Raw genomic sequence first — 16178 nt, forward strand, 5'->3', positions numbered from 1 at the left:
GTCAGGCAGTTGTTAAGATGGTTCTCTCAAATAATAATTGGTTGCAGCTGGCACCAGGGAACGACAGTCTCCCAATAGACAGAAGAAACCTAAAACTGGTGATCAGCAGCTTCCCAATAAGATCTCGGGAGGTGGGCGAGTGAGATCAAGTATGTGCACTAAGAGGCAAAATGGTGGAGTTTAACTGGTGTATGACCTTATAGGGACACTTGATAGGTAAGGGAAGCATGCCTCAAGTGAGTATGCATACAACTGCAGTAAACACACTGTGCATGCAGGCCACCCAGCATGTGAACAGCCCACTCCATGGGAAGACTCAGGGGAGAAGGGAGGCAAGACCCTGGAAGTACGCCGATATATGAAACCCCAAGTCAAAAGGTCAAATCATGCACTTGATTGCTCAAGTCACCCACTTGGCCCTCTTCCAAGTGTACTTTACTTCCTTTCATTCCAGCTCTAAAGCTTTCTAATAAACTTTCACTCCTGCTCTAAAACTTGCTTTGGTGTCTCCTTCTGCCTTATGCCCCTCAGTTGAACTCTTTCTTCTGAAGAGGTAAGAATTGAGGTTGCTGCAGACCCATACAGATTCACTGCTGGTAACATTCTTTGATGATGCATGACTCAGATATGTTCGGCCAGTAATGTACTGCTGTCTTATTTTTATTTTTTATTTTTATGTATTTATTTATTTTTGAGACGGAGTCTCACTCTATCACCCAGGCTGGAGTGTAGTGGCGAGACCCTGGCTCACTGCAACCTTCGCCTGCCAAGTTCAAGCAATTCTGCCTCAGCCTCCCGAGTAGCTGGGATTACAGGCGCGTGCCACCATGCTGGGCTAATTTTTTTTTTTTTTGTATTTTTATTAGAGACTGGGTTTCATTGTGTTAGCCTGGATGGTCTCTATCTCCTGACCTCGTGATCCACCCGCCTCAGCCTCCCAAAGTGCTAGGATTACAGGTGTGAGCCACCGCACCTGGCCTGTCTTATTTTTCTTAACACTAGACTTCTCTGTTCATTTATTTACAGTACTTCCCAGCACAAAAGGCATTTGAGTTTGCGTTTTTCCTAGGATTAGCAAAAAGTGCCAGGTAGGTGAAGGCAGTAGGGTGGTGATGGCGGCAGTGGCTCTAGAGGCCGCAGTCCAAGTCCTGGCCTCTGCTCCAGCCCCACTGTGGTGACGCTTGCTAAGCTGCTGTTGCTCCAGACCACTCTCCTGACCATGGTCTTGGGCTATTTCATCAGCATCCACACACATGCTGAGGAATGCTTAAGTGAGTCACCTCAGGCACCAAGATGGGCCTCCTCTTCGAAGGTGGCTTCCTGGGCATCAACGTGGAGATGACAGGACCTAAGAATAAAAGGATTTATAAAGGAGACAAAGAATCCAGTGGGAAATACACATTTTCTGCTCACATGGATAGAACACATAAATTTTGTTTTAGTAACTGAGTGTCCACCATGACTCCAAAGATAGTGATATTCACCATTGATATTGGGGAGGCTCCAAAAGGAGAAGACATGGAAACAGAAGCTCACCAGAACAAACTAGAAGAAATGATCAGTGAGCTGGCTGTGGCCATGACAGCTGTACAGCGCGAAGATGAATACATGAAAGTCTGGGAGAGGATACACAGAACCATTAGTGACAACACAAACAGCCCAGTGGTCCTTCGGTGCTTCTTTGAAGCTCTTGTTCTAATTGCCATGACATTGGGACACATCTACTACCTGAAGAGATTTTTTGAAGTCCAGAGGGTTGTTTCAAAAGCCTCTTCCTGATGATTCCAAACTCATAGTTTACCGTTTACCAAACGTCTTGGTGATTATGTCATAAGCCATTAATTTCTATGTTTTAATTTTCTGAACTATACAGTCACCGCTTATGTTTCTTGTGATTAATAGAAATTGGAAGAAAACACCTTTTTAGGAAAGTCATAGTGAAAATTTGACAATTGATTGGCATAATTTCCTAATTGGATGCTGCCTCCATTATATAGGTCCTTCCAGAAATTAAACACTGGAATTGAAATATAGGAATATAGTTTTTTAAAAAATATCTTCTTTTCCTTCTGTTTTGATAATAAAATGCAGTTAGTTCAGGAAATCAGCACAAAGCCTGATGGTCCTTTACTGAAATGACTGCGTTCTGTGGATTCCCTCATTCTGTGGATTCATTTTGTTGAGTCCTTAAGAGAAACAATAGTATGAATCCTGACATTTTCTATGCATGCTCTTGGCAGAGCTCTCTGGCCTGGGTGTATGCTGCCAGGCTGGGCACTTTTATACTTTGTTTTCAAGTTTTGCTTTTAAAGGTAAGACTTGCCCCAGCACCTATTTTCTCCCATACATTTTACATTGAACCTTAGGACTCAGTCACCTCCACTTAAAATTGATGACACAAGCAGCCTACAGCCATTTTTGGTCTTTTTTTTTGCATAACTTTCTAAGGAGTCTCTGTTAAAGCCAATTCGCTGGTTGTCCCAGTGAATGGTGGCTCTTTTCATTTCCACACTGGCACATCCACTTTCTCCACTCTTGGAATGTAGGAAGTATGCATTCATGTAATTGGAAAAATCTGGATTTCTGAAGCCAAAGGGTTAAAGCCTCTTAAATTTCATTGCAGTGATATACAGCTGCTATTTTATTTTTGATCCATGGCTTTCAGGCCACTGTTTAACCAGGGCACTGAACATCTGAACATCAGTGTCAGCACTAGGGTTTTTGTTTTTGTTTCCCTTGGGTCTTTCTTTTTTGGCATATGTGAATTTTGTTTTGTGTAAAACGAAATGACTTTCTCTTGTTCTCTGATAATGGGTTTAAAATTAAAGGAGCATCTGGTTTTGATGTACGGATGATCCAGGATTATGTTGTGACTGATGTATATTAGTTACTCGTACATTTTTGGAGATCTTTGCAAGGGGAAAACTACAAGTAATGAATTTTATATAAGTAATTTAAATTTGTTACAGGTTTTCAGGTTTAGGATAAGCAACCTTGGGTGAGAACACTTACGACACTTTGTTGATAAGGTGACTGTTTCACCTTAGGACAACTGTTGCATGCCAATTGTGTTTGTTTGTGTGTGTGTGTGTGTGTGTGTGTGTGTGTGTATGAAAATACTTCAAAATTGATTTAAAAGATGTAAATTTTAAATTGGTCATGTATCTAATATGCCCCAGATTCAGTAAATAAGCAATAAACAATTTTTTTTTAAAAAAAGCAAAACAAAATAAAACAAAAACAAACAAACTGCCAGGTAGAATTTAACGGGAAGAGTAAAGAGGGTAGTAGTAGAAAACTTCAATCTGGCTGGAATAGAAACGATTGTTTTTATCTCATTTTACCTGCAAAGACTTGAAGGAAAGGCTTAAATGGTAAACTGAAGAATTTAGTTTTGACCTGTCTGAAAGGGTGGGTATTGAAGGTCAGAAGTATTGTTAACAGAAAGGTTAATGAGCATTAAAGAAAGGAGTTAATGTGGATCTGCCAGAAATGAAGTAACCAGACTAGTTTTCCTTTTGACAGGGTTATTGGAGTAGAAGATAAAGTCGAGTTTGAGAAATGGTGTATTTCAGCAATGTGTATGTATCTCATGGTATTTTTGTGGTCAAGACTGAGAAATGTGACATAGTTGATAGCACAACCATGAATTTAGAGCCGGTAGAAGAATTTTTACATTATGCACTGCATTTTAAAGTTTTGCCACAATGTTTAAGCTCTGTTATGAAAATCAAAATAGGCATTTTCCATCCTATTTGGTTATGGACATACTATGCTCCTTTTATTTTATTTATTTATTTTTGAGACGGAGTCTCGCCCTGTCGCCCAGGCTGGAGTGCAGTGGCGTGATCTCGGCTCACTGCAAGCTCTGCCTCCCGGGTTCATGCCATTCTCCTGCCTCAGCCTCCAGATCAGCTGGGACTGCAGGCACCCGCCACCATGCCCGGCTAATTTTTTGTATTTTTTAGTAGAGATGGGGTTTTACCGTGTTAGCCAGGATGGTCTCTATCTCCTGACCTTGTGATCCGCCCGCCTCGGCCTCCCAAAGTGCTGGGATCACAGGCGTGAGCCACCACGCCCAGCCTATGCTCCTTTTAAATTACTGTTCAGTGAAGAAAATGATTTTATCCAAGTTTTAATTGATAAAATACATTTGGATAATATTTTAGTAATAGGACAAATGCTGTTTGATCTTTTGGATGAGCTTTACTTTATAGAGTCACATAGTAAGTTATCTTTGCTTTCCTATAATGGGACTCCTGCCTCATTCACATTGTATATTGATATAGTTTTCTGACCATACAAACTCTACCACAGCATCACAGTGGAGTCACTATCTGCTTCTATTGCTGTTAGCTGGATTAGTCTTATCATAATTATGTCTTTGCCGTAGCTGCTCTGGCTTCCCTATCTCTTTCTTGTTTATCTCAGTTAAAATATATAAAAGTGTATTAACATTTCGATACACTGAATTCTCTGGAGCATTGTGCCCTATATTAAATTTTAGTTTCCTAACTATAGGGAAAGAGTAGAGGGACTTGGAACATTTCTGATACTGAGCTTTTATTATATTGTGAGCTTTTATTACATTCTGAGCTTTAAGGATCCATCTTTCTCAGTATGGGTAGAAGTGGGGAAACTGAAAGGGAAATTGTTTTCTGCATTCTCTATAATGGTTTTTATTTAAGAATGATAAAGCAATACTCACTAAGCCCAGACCAGTTCCACAACAGACAGTACTGAAAATCCCAGTGGAAATGCAGTGATGTTTCTGTATTGGGAGGAAATAAACTTCAAAATGTTATTTGGTGTATAAAGTTATTATAAATATATTGAAGACAGCATTGCCTAGTGTAAAAAGACTCAACTTGGAGTTGGGTTAGCCATGCTTAACCCTTATGTGTCTATTGGCTTCTATTCTGAAACCATATAGAGACACTATTAGGAGGACAAACATAGACTGCAGGGTTCAAGGTCTCACTCTACCTCTTAAGCAGGTCAATTAGCATTTTACACATCCTTTTCCTCTTATATAAAATGGGAATAATAATAGTACTTACTTCATATGCCTTGGTTTAAATAAATTAGTTGTCATCTTTCAGGTACTTAGAGAGCTGTATAATGTAAGACTCAATTTACATCAGCTATTATTATTGTATTTATCATTAAGGACCCAGCTAGTATAGGGAAAGAGAATTAAAGTTGACTGACTTTTCTGCTATAAAGTTATTTGAATTTGGGAACATCAACTGCCTATCTTGTCTACATTTTCTCCACTGCAAACTGACCAGACTCACCCCACTACCCATCTGGGAAAACACTCCCAAGATCAAGTTGTTCTATAGTTTTAGTCTTTTCAAAGTTATTTTTTACTTGAATTTTGCCCTATAGACAAACACACAAAGGGTAGTTTTGAAAATTGATGCCATCTATTATATTAATGTTTAATGATTCCTAATTTTCAGATTGGAAGTAATTGACTTTCATATCTCGATTTCTAATCTGATTCTAATTGACTTACTCCATCAATCACCTAGTCACTAATACAATTTTTGGAGTGTTGACAAAACCCTTTCAGCGATCAAATAAATCTTGATTGATATCTTGAGTGATAAGATTTCCTACCCTTTGTCGAGTTAGAAAGGGAGACCAATCCTTTGTTGTCAGCAACTTGATCAGAACTGGGAATGTCATCTACCCGTGCTAGATTTTGGCTTGTTTATTTTTGTATGTTTTGCATATGTGCTTAGCTACTGTTTGTTAGAATTTGCTATCCGACATTACTTGGCCTCCGCTTTCCAGTGCCATTCCTTCCCTCAATTTTTTTAAATCAGTTTTCCTGCTTGTTCTATGACCTAAGGAAAATTATTTTACATCAGTGAGCCTTAATATCATCACCTGTAAAATGAAGATGATGATTCTACCTATCTCATGGTGTTGGCAGGAAGATCATATAAGTTAAAGCACGTGTCGTGCTTCAAAGTTAACGAATGTTAAATGCAAGTATAGTGCCTGGCACATACTAAGTACTAAATATCTGCTAGTTACTATTATTATTAGCAGTAGTAGCACCAGTGGTAATAATGGTGGTACTGCTTCGTGATATAGCAAAATACTGAGCATATTCTGAAAATAGAAAAAAAGAACACCAATTGCAAAAGTTTTTATAAAGGCTCTCGGGCAGTTTGTCACATACATAGGTTTTGTGTTTTGGTACCTGTTACCTTAATTTGTATAGACAAAAATTACCTGAAACTATCTCTGGGAGTGATTCAAAAGATGCTATAGACAACTGGATATCCACACACAAAAGAATAAAGTTGGACCCCCTACCTCACACTGTATACAAAAATTACCTTAAAGTATCAAAGTCCTAAATGGAGAAGCTAAAACTATAACATTATTAGACAAAAACATAGGGATAAATCTTCATGACCTTGTGTTAGGCAATGGTTTCTTAGCTATGGTGCCAAAAACACAGTAATGCAAGAAAAAAATAGATAAATTGGACATCCTAAAAATTAAAATTTTTATGCTTTAAAGGACATCATTGAGATAATAAAACTAACCCACAAAATGGAAGAAGTGTTTTGCAAATCATGTATCTGATAAGAAACTTGGATATAGAATATGAATATAAAAAGAATTCTTACAAATCAATAATAAAAAGACAAATAGCCCAGTTAAAATGGGGCAAATAGGTCTGAATAGACATTTCTCCAAAGAAGATATGCAAATGGCTAATAAGCCCATGAAAAGATGCTCAACATCATTAGCCATCAGGGAAGTGCAAATCAAAACCATTACGAGATACCACATCACACCCACTAAGATGGTTATTAGCAAAAAGACAGATAAGATTGGGCGCAGTGGCTCATGCCTGTAATCCCAGCACTTTGGGAGGCTGGGGCGGGAAGATCACTTGAGGCCAGGAGTTTGAGACCAGCCTGGCCAACATGGTGAAACCCCATCTCTACTAAAATGACAAAAATTAGCCAGGCATGCTGGGGCGTGCCTGTAACCCCACCTACTCATGAGGCTAAGGCAGGAGAATTGCTCGAACCTGGGAGGTGGTGGTTGCAGTGAGTCAAGATTGTATCACTGCACTCCAGCCTGGGTGACAGGCTGTCTCAAAAAAAAGACAGATAATAGTAACTATTAGCAAGGATGTGGAGAAATTAGAACTCTGTTACACTGCCATTGGTAGGTAAATGGTGCAGCTACTTTGGAACACAGTTTGAAAATTTCCTAAAAAGTTAAACATATATATGACCCAGAAATTCCACCCTTAGGTATCTATTCAAGGGGAATGAAATCATATGTGCATAAAAAAATTGTATGCAAATGTTCGTAGTAGCACTGTTCATAGTAGCCAAAAAGAAACAACACAAAGTTCCATTTACTGATGAATGGATAAATGAAACGTGGTATATCCATGCAATGAAATATTATTCAGCAATAAAAAGAAATGTAGTGCTGATACATGTTACATCATGGAGGAACCTTGAAAACATTTTGGTAAGTGAAAGAAGCCACTCACAAAAGACCACATATCGTATGACCAATTGTGAAGTGTCAAAAATAGGTAAATCCATAGCGGCAGAAACTCTAGTGGTTGCCTAGGGCTGGGTGGTTGGGAGAAAATGGGTAGTGACTGTAAATGGATATAGGGTTTCTTTGTGGGGTGATGAAAATGTTCTAAAATTGATTGTGGTCATGGTTGCACAACTCTGAATATAAATCTTGAATTGTACACATTAGATTGATTAATTGTATGATATGTGAATTATATCTCTAAAAAGCTGTTATAAAAACAAAAAAGAGATGCCACAGGGTTGTTTTCTATGAAAGAAGCTTGAAATATGCTAGAATTAATGCTTTGCTGGCTGCTACCACATAAATTCTGTGAGGACTTGGAGTTTACGTCTTTGCTGTATCTAGAAACAGAGGCACACAAATAGAATGTTGAATGAGTCACTGTATTGGTGGTCCCCAAGACCACTAGCAAGGTTCTGTAAGTCTCTAGGAGGACTCCTAGGACTCAGCGTCGTTATCTTCTGGTTCTGATTTGCTACAGTGAAAGAACACAAAGTAAAATCAACATAGGGAAAAGGTGCATGGTGTGCAATCTGGAGAAATCAGGAGTAAGCGTCCAAGAGTCCTCTTCCAGTGCAGTCACACAGGATACTCTTAGTTCCTTAAGCAACAAGCTGCAACAACAAGTTTGAAGTGTTGCCTACTAGGGCACTCATTAGAGACTCAGTGCCCAAGGTTACTGCTGGGAGCTGATCTGCCTAGCACATACCCAAACTCCAGACTCCCAGAAGGAAAGCAGGTGTTCAGCATAAACCATACTGTTTGTACAAACAGGTGAGGCATAGTGGCCACTCTATAATTTAGGAAAAATGTCATATTAGTGTAGGGAACTGTTTACCAGCTCAAATTCCCAGCTGCTAACCAAAGGCCGACATTGCAAACAGGCCTTCTAAGGATAGGCCATCTCGGGCCTGCTCTGTGTTAACTCTTTCCTGCACAATGAATAGAAGAGTGCCAGGTTCCAAATTTCTGTATTATATGCAACAAGCCTATGTGTGCAAAAGGTGTTAGGAGGAGGAGTCAGCATGCCATGGGAAGAGTGCTGCCTTGCACACAGCTGGCAATACAATCCATGCTCATCTCTGAGGAAGAAGAGTCTAGAGGGGAGTCTGCCCTCTGGATTTTCCTCCCGATGCCCAGAAACAAGTGAATTAAGACTTAAAGTAGGCTAGGAATGGTGGTTCATGCCTGTAACCCCAGCACTTTGGGAGGCCGAGGTGGGCAAATCACTTGAGGTCAGGAGTTCAAGACCAGCGCCAATGTGGTGAAACCCAGTCTCTACTAAAACTACAAAAAATTAGCTGGGTGTGGTGGCTCCTGCCTGTAGTCTCAGCTACTTGGGAGGCTGAGGCAGGAGAATCACTTGAATCCTGGAAGCAGAGGTGGCAATGAGCCGAGATAGCGCCACTGCATTCCAGCCTGGGCAACAGAGCAAGACTCCATCTAAACAAACAAAAAAAAAGAATTAAAGTAACAGTTCTCAACCAGTATGATTTTTTCCCCCAAGAGGACATACGGCCATGGCTGAAGACATTTTGTTGTCACAACTGGGGGTGGGGGATGCTACTAGCATCTACAAGGTGGAGACTAGGGTTGTTTCTAAACATCCTACAGTACACAGGATAGCACTTCACGGCAAAGAATGACCTAGGCCAAAGTGTTACAGTGCCAAGGTTGAGAAATTCTGCCTTAGAGAATATTTATAGTGCAGCTTAAGACAGTTATCTAGTGAATCTTCCAGGAGGAGTGAGACAAATAATGTAATCAGGCAATAACTACCCCACCTTTTATGCCTGCCCCAACTCCTGCTTTCTTTTCTTATTCCTTGAAGTCTGTAACCTGAAAATGATAAATTCTCCATGCATTCTGCAACATAAATGGGGTACTAGTAAAGGATGCTGTGAGCAGAATGAAGAAGGCACCCTTTTCTTTGAATATAATTGCCCTGATTTTAGGGTTTCAGATCTGTCACTCAGATGGGTGGCTCAGTCATTGACTCTGGAGGAATGTGCAAGGATGGAAATATCAGCCTTCATATTTTCATCACTGAATTCCTAATAGATGAGAGTTATTCCTGACCATATCATCTCTGAGCCTTTCGTATTTACCACTGCTGTTTATAGCCTCATTTCCTTCCTTCTCTTTTCATAATATCTTTTGAAGTGGAAGCTAATGTGAATTTTGGTGCTCTCCAGCTCCTAACTGGTATGTCTAACACCATCAGATTGAATTAATTTGAACTATTAAGCATGAAGTACATATTACCATGGAGCTGATTCCAGATGTACTATTGTTAGTTTAATTGTTATGGCTAATCATTGATTGTGGTTTTTCTGGGTGCTTGAAATAATAATAATAATAATAATACTCTTTTTTATAGTGCCTTTCATTTGTGGATCTTGAAAAGCCTGTGTCCTGGAACCACTTATTGTAAAATTATCATTATCTGTGTATTCTCATTTGGCTGAAGTTCGGGGAGGACTATGCCAGTGGATGATTTTAAAAGCCAAGAAAAATTTATATTCATGAATCATGCTTTTTTGTTGTTGTTGCAATTTACCACCTTGGAGGAACGGGGGAGGGGTAATTTAGCCCACTGGGATATTATTTCCAGAGAGCAATTCTGTTCCTTTTATAACAATTCTGAGGCCTTTGTGTTGGCTTAGTATCAGCTCTGACTTGGTAGGTTATAATTGTAAATGGTTCTCAAATTGTATGAGGCCTGCATTCTATGTTGTTTTTCAAACCAAGGCAGGGTGTGTGTGTGTGTGTGTGTATGTGTGTGTGTGTGTGTGTGTGAAACCCTTAAAAGAGATAAAGCTTCTTTGGCAATATCACCTTTTGAAAAGTTCAAAATGAGTGAGAAATACAGTACGAATATGTGTGTTCTTAATCATGTTTTTACATAACAGAAGGTTGGTTATTTGGAAGAGGAGGCCTTTAAAGTACAGTGTGGTCTCTTGACACTCCAAATACTTGAGTAGTGAAGAAGACAGAAGGTAAGGGCAAATGCTTCCCAGTTCACCTATTTCTTGGTGCCTGATGGAACACTCAGGAGTTCTCACCTTTTTTTTAGCAGTTGGAATTAATTGCTCCCACAAAGCAATTGCTTCAACAAAACAATTATGACAGATTTATAATGGAATCCTGATGAATTTCCTTAAGTCATCACTTAACCCAAAGGACCAGAGTCGTCTTCACGTGTTACCATACTTCCTCCCAACAGTAGTTCGGGCAACCTGGATTTTCCCAGAAAGGTTTTCTTCTGGCTTGGGTAGTAGATGGAGGGTTTTCACCATCTGGCTGCTGTCAAGGGGCCAGGGGAAATGAATTACTAGATTTTTACTACATGTATTCGTATTATTGCCCATTTCTGTGGGCCACAGACTCATGCCATGATTAATGAGGACTCTTCTTGACGCCCAGTATGCTATTCTCTGGAAGGCTGGGAGACCACAGTGAGACAAAGAGTAAAGCAGTCACACTTTGGCTGTGCGTTCGAATCTCCTGTAGAGTTTTAAAATCCTCAGGTGCCTGGGTCCCACCCCCTAGAGATTCTGACTTAATTGGTCTGCAGCAGAGCCTGGACATTGAGAAGTGTAACATTTCCCAGGTGATTCTAATTGTTAGCCCCTGTTAAGTACTGCTTGGGGCTCTAGTTTTTAGCAAGACTAATATTCAAAATATATTACCATTGGTACTGCATTAAGCTCTTGCTCTCTACCAGGCACTGTGCTAAATGATTTACAAATTTCAATCCATTTGATTGTCACAATAACCATATGAATGAACATTCATTAATTCCTTCATTTATTCAACAAATATTTATGGGGCACAGGCAACAGGTCAGGCAGTGTGTTTGGCTGCTGGGTAGGAGGTTCAGGGAAAGCTTTCAGGGGAGATGACATTTGAGCTGACATCTAAAGATTGAGAAGGAGTTAACCAGGTAAAGAGTTGGGGGGAAGGCACTGATGACCAGGAGGATGGTTTTGCAAATATTCTGTATCGGGAAGGAGGATGGCTAGTTCAAGGAATGGAAAAAAGAATTTACCAGTGCTTCTGGAGCAGAGGAAACCAGGCAGAGCATCATGCAAGATAAGATATAGAGGTGGGAAGCGACCCACTCAACAGAGGTTGTAGTTCTGTGAAAGGCTTTTGGCCTTTATTTTGAGAGCTCGTGGAAGCTCTGATCACATTTGCTTTTCCTGGGAGATCTCTCTGGTTGCAGTAAGTAAAACAGAATAGAAGGAAGCAAGAGGAGATGCATTGTAATGAGTTGAGTGGCCATTGCAGGAGATCTGGAGAGAAATGAGAACAGCTTGGACTAAGGTAATGAAGGGAAAGAGAGAGGTAAGGACATTTGCGTGGACCTTAGGACTTGAGGATGGATTCAAAGGAGTAGACGATGAATGCCATCTCCAAGTTTACTATTATTACCTCCAATTTGCAGATGAGCTGGTCAAAGAGTATGAGAATTTGTGTAGTTCTTCTCAAACTATAGTGTGAGGCTCTTGTTGAAATGTAGATTCTGATGCAGTAGGTTTTCAATGGAGCCCGAATTTCTGCCCTTCTAGGAAGCCCCAATTGCTGATGATGCTGCCAATTCATGGACCATACTTTGATAATCTAGGGCTTAGAGAAGAGAAATAACTTCAGATGTAGTAGAGAGGAGCCTGCATGTGAACCCTGTCTGTCTCCCTACAAAGAGCATGATCTTAATCATAAACTCTACAGCTCCTGAAAGATGGAGAGTTGTACAGCAGGCTAAGAAATTTGGATTTTACCTGTAGGTGATTGGCAGTCATTGAGAATGTGCAAACAGACAGAGGTCCAATAAGAAAGTTTATGTTGTGGTTTCGGGATATTTCCTATAAGTTATTTTTAGCATAAATTTTTAAGGTCAAAGTGGAGTGTAGTTAAAAGGAAAAAAATAGCAGGCCTCCAAACTTTGTAAGTAATAGAGATGGTTTATTAGATCATCTACCCTGTAATGAGGGTAATAATTTGTTCTTATTTAGTGTTTCTTGCCCAACCATCCCAAGGCACTTTACTAATAAGCATCATCTTTCTTTCAGAGCTAAGGCCGATGGAGAGAGGCTAAGGGACTTGATATAGTGGGGCTGGCTGTTGGGCATGCCTTCACCACTTCTGTGGCATCTAGATTGTTCTACCACAGTTCAGGTATACACCTGAGCATTTGCCTTAATTGTTTGACCTCTCTGTATCAATATTTCCCTGGGTGTGTCCCAGAGAACTCTAGCCCAGTGAGAAGCTAAATAAGAAACCATCAAAGTATCAAAAGTTTGAAAAATGCTGCATGCTTTTTTCTTCTTGGAGAGGTGTAATGCACATTAGTACAGAAGGGCTCTGAGAAGTTCCACAGTCAAAAAAATTTGTTTAATTCTGTATAACTCATGATTTTTCAAATTAATTGGACCTTAGAATGGCCAACTTTTTTTTCTCTCCCAACTCTTAACATTCCATTAAAGAGTTGTTCTGTCTGATAGAGTTTATGAAATGCTATTCTGTAATCATACATAACCATAATCTTTGAATGTATCAATATCAGTTGCCTGGGGCTGTGTTCTTTTCATGAGTGACTGGCAGATTTGGCATTTTCGCATCTAGGACATTATAACCTAGTTTTTACTTTGCCTTTCCTTAAGCCCAGTGCCCTTACAATTGTTAAAATACATGTCTCTGCTTCAGTGGTTAGCTAGAAGGAAAATCACTGATTTATCTACATGTTTCCCTGTTGTCTGGAAGGGGTGAGTTGTGCTTTTGTTTCTTTGTTTCCATGTGTTTAATTCCATTTTGGCAGCCATAGAATGTTCCTGCCCACTCTGTTTCATGTAAAAGATCCCAGGAATAGGATCATTAGGAGACATGACATTTACATTGAGTCATTTTTTTATGTTAAGTGCATAACATGAAACTTTGAATGGTTTTTAAAAATCTGAGTCAGTTTGGTAATTTGACAGTAAACTAAGTTTGTCTTTTCTCTTGAAGAATCTTGCATAAGATAAAACCTTTTAAAAAATCAGACTATGTTTAGTAAGCATTCATACAAAACCATAAAAATATGGCTAAATAAATTTCAAGATGTTGGTGGAATAACATACAAGGTTGAGATCCAATACCATACTGACAGAATGAAAACAAATATAACAACAGAAAACTATGGAAAGTTGCATTTTTAAAAAATTGGTTATTTTAAACAACAAATTTATAGCTGTTGAATAGACTCTGTCCAAATGATGCCTGAGTTTCCTAAGCCGTGTGTGTGTTGTCTTCAGCTTTTGTTGAGTTGATTTCTTGTAGACAGCTATACCATTTTTAGTCTAGAAAAATGGCTCTCACATTTTGGTAGGTGGCAGAATTGGCTATGTAGTTCCTTGAAAATACAGATGCTCAGGTTTCTAATTAGGTAGTTCAAGCATGGAGCAAAGAAATTTGTGTTTTCATCCCTAGACAGGTAATTCTGATGCACATAAAGTTGAAGAACAACTGCTCTAGAACACTTAAAGTTCTACTATAACCAAGATTCACATATGCAATTTCTTTAAAATGCAAACTTCAAGCTCAAATCTTCGCTAACTGTATACCTTTGTGCAAGGTGTGCAGTGTACAACCTGCGCTGCTGCTCAGGTAGCCCTGCCTCCTCCTCAGATACTCTGAGTAGGCCCATGATGGGTTTCAGGCATATGTATTTTCTCCCCAGCTTTATTAAGGTATAGTTGACAAATAAAACTTGTATATATTTACAGGGTAAAAAGTGATGTTTTGATATATGTATACATTGCTAAGTGATAAAATCAAGCTAATTAACATATTCATCATCTCATAAATTTTTGTGGTGAGAGTAGATCTTAAATGCTACTCTCTTAGCAATTTAAGATCTAACCTCTTACCAATTTTCAAGTATAAATTATTATTAACTATAGTCATTATGCTGTATAATAGATCTCCAAAACTTACTTGCTTAACTCAAACTTTGTACCCTTTGACCAACACCTCCCCATTTTTTTCCTCTCCCACACCACAGCCCCTGGCAACCAACATTCTACTACCTGCTTCTATGAATTCAACTTTTTTAGATTCTACATATAAGTGAGATCATGCAGTATTTGTCTTTCTATGTTTGGCTTATTTAACTTAGCATAACGTTCCCCAGGTTCATTCGTGTTGCAGATGGCAAGATTTCCTTCTTTCTAAACGCTGAATAGTATTCCATTGTATATACAGTCATGTGCCACGTAACAATGGTCTGGTCAATGACAGACTGCAGATATGAGGGTGGTCCCTTAAGATTATAACGGAGCTAAAAAGTTCCTATTGCCTAGTGACATTGTAGTGTGCTAATATCATAGCATCACGAATTACTGACGTGCTTGTGGTGATGCTGGTGTAAACAAACCTACTGTGCTGCCAGTTGTATAGCACATACAGTTGTGTACAGTACATAATACTTGATAATGGTAACAAATGACTGTTACTGGTTTATGAACTATATACTATGCTTTTTATCATTATTTTAGTGTGTACTTCTACTTATTAAAGAACAGTTAACTATAAAACAGTCTCAGGCAAGAACTCCAGGAGGTATTCAGAAGAAGGCATTGTTTTCATTGGAGGTAAGAACTTCATGCCTGTTACAGCCCCTGAAGACCTGCCAGTTGGATGAGATGTGGAGGTGGGAGACAGTGATATTGATGATACCATCTGGGTGTAGGCTTAACCTAATGTTTGTGTTTTTGTCTTATTTTTTCACAAAAAATGTTTAAAAAAGTAATACAAATATTTAAAAATATAAAAAAGTTTATAGAAAAAGGATATGAAGAAAGAAAATATTTTTGTGCAGCTGTACAATGTGTTTGTGTTTTAAACTAAGAGTTTTTGGTGTGTGTGTGTGTGTGTGTGTGTGTGTGTGTGTATGTGTGTATGTTTTATTGAGACAGTCTTACTCTGTTGCCCAGGCTGGACTGTAGCGGTGTGATCTCAGCTAAACTGCAACCTCTGCCTCATGGGTTCAAGCGATTCTCCTGCCTCAGCCTCCCGAGTAGCTGGGATTACAGGCATGCACCACCACACCTGGCTAATTTGTTTGTATTTTTAGTAAAGACAGGGTTTTGCAGTGCTGGTCTCAAACGCCTGACCTCAGTTGATCCGCCTGCCTTGGCCTCCCGAAGTGCTGGGATTACAGGCATGAGCCACCGTGCCCAGCCAAGACCACATTTTGAATCTAGAACCACAATGCTCAAAGGGTGCTTCACAGACTCCTGGTGATCCCTGAGATCCTTTCAGGGAGTCTGCAAGGTCGAAACTATATTACTGTAATACTAAGTTGCTCTTTTTCTTTTTCACTATGTTAATATTTTCATTAATGATGCAAATGTAATGTTTTTTAAAACTACTGGCACCATAGCATGAATCAAGACAGTGGCACTGAACTGTACTTTTGGCCTTTCATTTTTTACTGCCATGCACTATGGTTAAAAAAAATAAAAAGTCAACTTTTTCTAAGAATATCCTTAATGAAAAGTAAAAATTATTAATTTAATTGCATTTTGATTGTTGAGGTT

General features: G+C 39.2%; 1 protein-coding gene and 1 pseudogene across 27 annotated transcripts in view; both read left to right on the top strand.

Moving 5' to 3' along the window:
• FHIT (fragile histidine triad diadenosine triphosphatase) overlaps positions 1-16178 on the top strand; it is a 1506756-nt gene that overhangs the window by 520309 nt on the left and 970269 nt on the right. The gene's annotated exons all lie outside the window — the stretch shown is intronic.
• Positions 18-16066, top strand: LOC129058371 (transmembrane emp24 domain-containing protein 2-like; annotated as a pseudogene).

Source organism: Pongo abelii, chromosome 2, assembly GCF_028885655.2.
Source record: "Pongo abelii isolate AG06213 chromosome 2, NHGRI_mPonAbe1-v2.0_pri, whole genome shotgun sequence".
Taxonomy (NCBI): domain Eukaryota; kingdom Metazoa; phylum Chordata; class Mammalia; order Primates; family Hominidae; genus Pongo; species Pongo abelii.